At 38.6% G+C, this 6,776-nt stretch overlaps 1 long non-coding RNA gene across 1 annotated transcript; it reads right to left on the reverse strand.

Annotated features, from left to right (window-relative positions):
• Window positions 1–2,908: 2,908 nt before the first annotated feature.
• LOC114554843 (uncharacterized) lies at window positions 2,909–4,674 on the reverse strand. Its single transcript, XR_003692479.1, has 4 exons — window positions 4,406–4,674; window positions 3,411–3,475; window positions 3,125–3,303; window positions 2,909–3,041 (listed from the first exon to the last, which is right to left on the reverse strand). It is a non-coding gene; the product is annotated as an uncharacterized LOC114554843 (long non-coding RNA).
• Between the last annotated feature and the right edge of the window lie 2,102 nt (window positions 4,675–6,776).

The following is a 6,776-nucleotide window of genomic DNA, read 5'->3' on the forward strand; positions in this document are numbered from 1 at the left end:
GTCTTGTGTTGCTTTCACGTGGCCGATCAAAAGTATGGTCACTTGACTTGAGAAAAGCCGAGTATGCAGTACTGATGACAATTGGTAGAAGATTAAAAAAGCAGTTGACTGCAATCTGTGCCCACTGTGTTGAAATGCCAAGGGCAGTGAGAGCACGGAAGATAGCATCACCTCCTGTGCAAAATGCTTCCTCTAATGAGGGAGTATTAACACTGCACTGTTTAATAGCAAGAATGGATCTCCCTTGCCCATCTCCACATAGAACAGCAGGCACTGTGAGTCCACAGAGGTGACATGTATAGTAAGGGATCACAAAGCTATTGAGTCTGCTGAGTCATTGACTCATCAAGAGTATTTTACATGTAGAAGTTAACTTTACGCTGTTAAAATTTCATATGCAATCACTCAATCGTGTTTTCAAAGTTATTAATTACTGATCATAACTCATTCTATTGCTTCACACTTTCTGTAAGTATTTGTCAAAAACTCATTTTTCCCCCTAAATATTCAACACCATTGCACGTGACGCACAATACACTCATCACTGTCACCCCCTAATGTATCTTTGTGCATGTTGCATGTTTCTGTCAAGCCACATTACCCTCAGAAGGAAGGCGGTAAACGGAGGAAGAAGATGGTTAATGTGACGCACCTGCTGCTGCTGGAATGCTAGTTGACATCTTATGCTCAAGCCAGTTGAAATTGTACCAGAAATGAACAGGAAAGATTTACTGGAGCGCAAAGCCATCTCCAGTGAACTAGCAAATGGTGGCGAGGTTTTTGCCATCATGTAATTTTTCCTGAACGGTCAATGAGATGACAGGTAGAAACAGAGGAGAGAGGCTGGCCAACGATCTGCCTGACTGGAAAGCGATGGATTCTGTGGTGTGTGAAAATACTTTCCTCCTCTTGAGAACAAGTGTCATGGTGTAATGTTCCTGAAGGGTCGTGCATGACATTGCATCAGTTGGTGCTACAAAAGATGGGTTTGACCGATTCCAGTCTGGGTGTTTGGCAGCTGTAAATGAGGGATCATTTTTCAACCACACACGAGTTCTGCATTTCATTACATTTTTAAATTAATTGTATGAAATGTTTTTCACTGCTGAACATCATGCAATTTTAAGGCCAACGGCAGTTATTGTTACAGTGCTGCTAATCAGGAGAGGGATTAGTACAAAAATGTCATCAAAATGAAAGTGCATCTTTTTCCCTGTGTGATGCTTTTGACATTTGGATGCACAGCTATTACGGAGGCTCTTCTTTATGAGGAAGGTATACCCACTCTTCTCAAGTCAGCTTTCTCTTCCACTTGACCCCCAATAGGGTCACCTTTCTTAGAGTGTAAGCCCTGTACATCTACACTTGGGTATATGGCAACATTTTCCACCAATTGACTCACGAAATAGCCTTTGCAGGTGATACCTGCACCATCTACATGCTAAAAGCGTGGCCATTGCAAAGAGAGTAAGAAAGGAGGAGACATCTTAGGACTTATGGAGTTAAATCCCTAAGGGTCGTGTAAAGGATTCAAAAAAGCCGGAAAAAACAGAAATGATTGAGCCTGCAAGCTGTGCCCACATTTTAAGCAATCACCTTGTGTATTAAAGCTGTGGTTATAGTTTTCAAAGCTGGGAGCTCAGTTTAGTATTCATGAAGTGCTGAACAGCTTGAGATCTCTGTGCACTCGTGAGTCAACAGATATATTGTTATTTGATGTGGTAAACAGAGCATTGCAGAAAATATAGTATAGAAAGGCAATTTGCCACACATACTGCCATTTCCTCAACCCTATTTTAAATAGCAATAGACGTATTTGAGTACACAGGAAGCTTACACACTTAAAAATGATGGGTTAAAAATAACCCAACTTGGGTTGTTTTATAACCCAACCGCTGGATCACTATTGCACCGGACCAACAGTAGTTAATTTGACCCAGCAAGATGGGTTGGTGATTTTTAACCCAACAGATGAGTTAAATATTCTACCCAAATGCTGGGTCAAATTAATTATAATTCTGGGTTGATTCAACTACATACATTTGTTATATAGTGTACCCAAATGCTGGGTCAAATTAATTACAATTTTGGGTTGATTCAACTACATATTTGTTATATAGTGTACCCAAATGCTGGGTCAAATTAATTACAATTCTGGGTTGATTCAACTACATATTTGTTATATAGTGTACCCAAATGCTGGGTCAAATTAATTACAATTCTGGGTTGATTCAACTATATATTTGTTATATAGTGTACCCGAATGCTGGGCAAAATTAACCTATATGCCAGATTAATTCTAACACATTACAGTACAATTTAAGAAAATAAATTGCAATAAAACTGTTAAACTACAAACCTAGAACAGAATACATGCTAGATGTATGCATATATTATTTAATAAACACTTAAACAATACAAAAACAAAACAACATAATGGAATCTTTGAAAAAGAATTATTATATCAACAATATAGTGGAACTGGTGCAGTTCATATCACTCAGGTAGGAAAACATTCAGAGCAAAACAACAATTACGAATGAACTGGCTGAACATTCAACAGGTCTATACTGAACAAATTCAAATTCCTATTAAAAAGCTGCTATTAAGAGCCATTAGCTCTACTTGCAAGCAAGTATTCTACTTTGAATAAACTTTACCATTTTAGACTCCCCTCCTGGCATTTCACGTGACCAAGTTTCAAACAACTTTGATGCAGCATCCCCATGCAGGACAAGCTTGTGCAATCTATAAAATGGAAAACACATTTTTAAAACCAATTCAATGTGGCACACTAATAAAACATTATAAACAATGCATCCTTATATGTAAGATCATATTTCCCTATACCTACCATGCCTTTGGTCATTAGGTGAGGGAACTCTTCGAGATCTGATCGATGGTCCAATTGTTGTCCCTAATCCACTTGGCCCTGTAGACTGCTGTGTTCTGCATGTAGTTCTCTATCTGGCTGAGGGGCTGAGAATTATTTCTCAACCATTCTTTAAGCTGTGACCCACGTTCGTCTGATATGGTACAGTCTGTAAAAAAGAACAAGAAAGTTGTCATTCACTGAAATATGGATGTTTTGCTTCATCAAATCATTTTTCAGTTTAATAATTACCTGGTATGAGAGCCCTTGCTAGAGCGCCATCATCTGGCGTTTGTGGTGGTGTCTGTGCCGTGCTCTGCAACCTGCTGGTTGATCTCAGCCGCTTCCTGACGTTCCGCAGCCTTTCCTCCAGGAATCCAGTGGCCGGCTCTATTCATCTATTGGAGTCACTTTGACATATTACGTGGAAGCTATTGAAAAAAAGAGGAAATTATATTTCATAAGAATTCATGTCTGAAAAGGGCTTTAATAGCAATGCAGACTTGATATGCTGTGGATGGGAAAACATATTTCTTACCTTTTAAATCTTTCGACAAGGTCTGGCACTCTGTCATAGTGTTAATGACAAAGCTATCCATTGATCTGAAACAAACACAAAAAGAGCTTAAGCAAAGATACAATTGCTATTGTATTAACTATTCAGATATCACCATGTAAAAGCAATGCAGACTAACAGCAGAATGTAATCCAATGTGAAGATAACAGCCATTTTATTTAGCATCACAATCCTCCCTCTCTACCTATACAATTCATATGACAAATTGCATGCATGTAAATTGTTTTTACCTTTTTACAAGAATATTTGTGGCTGCTCAAAGCATAGCCTTCAGGGCACGAGTGTCAGTACAACAGTACAGCAGTGGTTCCCAAACTTTTTATTATATATTTCTTAACCCTTAACTCAAGTGGCCCTTGTCGTTTGCCAGGCCGCCATTTTAAATAAGCATTTGTTCTTATCTATTGTGGGTCACCACATTACTTAAATAAATGCACATAAATGCATTTAGTCATACATATCAGGTTATCTCACTGTTTTTACATACTTTAATCAGTCATACACTGTTATGCCTTCACATTTCACATTAAAAGCTTCAAGGAAAAACAAGCGCGTTGATTTACAGCCAGTTAAAATAATATAGCTAGCAAAGCAACTAACTGACAGCCAGTTGGCTAGTAAACTATCTAGCTAGCTAGCTAGCTAGATAGTTTGTTAACTGCCGAATTACCTGACTAGCTTGAAACTAGCTGGCAAATTAGCCTGGTGAACTCAATAAACATGACCATATGCCCATGGGCATTATGAACTTGTTTCATTAATTCATTAATATAATTCAGACCAAACGGTTAAGCTGTAGGCTATACATGCTTCCATGATAACGGCTAAATGGCTAAGGTTAGCTAGCTACGTTGTTAGCCAAACTAACCAACTAGCCTCACAATATAAAGATAGTACTTTAATAGGTAACGCAACACAGACAATGTGAATTAGACATGTAGCTAGTGTACACAAACCTTTTATTATGTATTTGCCTCGTTGGATGACCAGACTGGTTCTCTGCTGTGACAAGCGCTCGGTGTGTGGACTCTGGTGATGATCTGATGCAACCCAATGACGTTCGAAGCACAAACAACCCAAGTGCTGGGTCAACCGATGTATGTTGGGTTGATGGATTTTGACTCAACACATGAGTTGCACAAAATAACCCAACTTCCATATAAATAACCCATAATGGGTAAAACATTTCATAACCCAGCGGTTGGGTAGATGAAATAACCCAGCATTTTTTAGGGTGTAGGGTTAATGTGCATTTCATAGACGGACAGTAGTAAGAATGGTATCTGTCCCACCAATAGCAATATATTCTGGCACTGAAGCTGCTGAAGCCGTTGCTATAAGCAGTTCACATTTTTCACATTAAATTGTTATGACTGTAAATGGACTAATAAAACTAGAACACCTGTGTCAATCTCATTTACACCTATCACTTCTTTTCTATTTTTCATGAACATAATGCAGTTAACTTGATAATAAGTTGCAATTATTCAAATTGATTTATTGGTTTGGCTTTATTTGAGAAGTATAAATGAGTAGGTCACCCTGAAGAGTGTCTAATGGCCAACAGGCTTAAACTGACCCTAAATCTAAGCAGAAGGTATATGAGTATTGACCCAAGATAATACAGCCAAAGCAAATCAAAATGGTTTGGGGAAACCAGCCTTTTTTCTAGTTACTTCATGTTTATGATGACAGCCCAGGCATGTCCAGGGAGGATATTAAAAATTGATCAATATCTAAATGATTTATTTTAGGAATTCATATGAAAAGTCCTGGAATTTTCCTAATATGCTGCTGAAATTTGTATCATTATCTTTAGCTTTGTATTATTTGATATGCTTGTGGGGAATATAATGACAATGGAGATCAGTCAATGGGGCACCATGGGAAAATGACAAAAAAATAAATTAATGTAAATCTAATATATATCTGAAATCTAAATAGTATAATAATGTTTCATTTATTGTAATGGCGAGACCAACTATTGTGTGCTAAATTCTCGGCTGATTGCGTCAATTTTCCCAGAGAGAGGAGTGTGTACTCCTCTGTTCTGCTATCTAAAAGCAGCAGGTAAAAAAAAGTGGCTGAATGTGTCAAAGAGACCTCAATAAATAATGGATGTCATGAAGCTTCTGTGGAAGCTGTCGGCTTTGAAATCCACTCCCTGGTTGAGTCACACTCCCAGTTCGCTCACTTCATTTTTACATTTAACGGGCCCTGTGCTGTATAACGAATCATCTCCAACACACACACATTCATATATAGGCTACCTCATCTCTGGCTGGGGCTGTCTGAGGTAGTTAGGGCTGGGGGGTGTGGGTGCTGAGCTCAGAGTAACCGGGCAGGTGTCATGGCCGTTAGGGGCTCATGGCTGCATACATCAGCTTCAATTTCACCCTCAGTTCTCTGGGCTTGAGAGCCTGGTTGACATCCACAGGAAGCGAGCAGACAGCTCCACCAGCCAATGGGAAAAATAAACAGCCTCTTTTGGACCAGGCACAGAGTGAAAATTGTAACGTTTTTCAAAGACCTCTAAGGTTAACTGGTTTTCTTTTGTAGCTGCAAATTGATTTCTGAGCTCTTCAAATAGTGCTATCTGTGCGCCCTCATATGTGGAGGGAGCAGGCGTTTAGCTGTGGATGTCCCAAATGTCTAAACCCTAAAAAAAAAAAAAACATTTTTCAGTATTGCTATTACTGACAGAAGACAAGCACGTGCCTTGGATTTAAATACCATATTAAATTCAGAGAAAACAAACAGATTTTATGGCCCAGTCGAATACAACTCATATAAACCTTGGTAATTAAAACAACTGTTTAAATGTAGATTAAGAAATCTGCATGCTGTGAGCTCCACATGTCAGCCTCTTGCACAGATGACTCAGAGTCAGAAGGATAAATGGCTCTCTTCTCTTTGATAATAATTAATTACACACTCAGCAAAAACAAATGCCACATGCAGGCACCATAGTACATAAATCATAGCATAATTTTCTCACTATGTATTTTAACACTATTTTCTTTTTACATCAGATAGAGAGTCAGCAGGATATTAGTTTTGCAAGTCATTAGAGCCCACTTAAACACTTAAATAAATGAATATACATGAAACAGCAGCATTTATATAGAAGAGAATTGCGTGAAATGGAGATGCAATTTGTGCTCATTGTGCTGTTCTACACAAGGAGAGAGCAGAGGATATTCTCCTTGTCTCCATGTCTCCAATATGAGATAATTGTCCTTCAGCTATAATGTGAATCTTCTGGCTGTCAAACTGGGAAAGAACACTGGCTAAAGGCCACATGTCTTTTCCACCGTGCCCAGACTG

The sequence above is a fragment of the Perca flavescens genome, chromosome 4, assembly GCF_004354835.1.
Source record: "Perca flavescens isolate YP-PL-M2 chromosome 4, PFLA_1.0, whole genome shotgun sequence".
Lineage (NCBI taxonomy): Eukaryota > Metazoa > Chordata > Actinopteri > Perciformes > Percidae > Perca > Perca flavescens.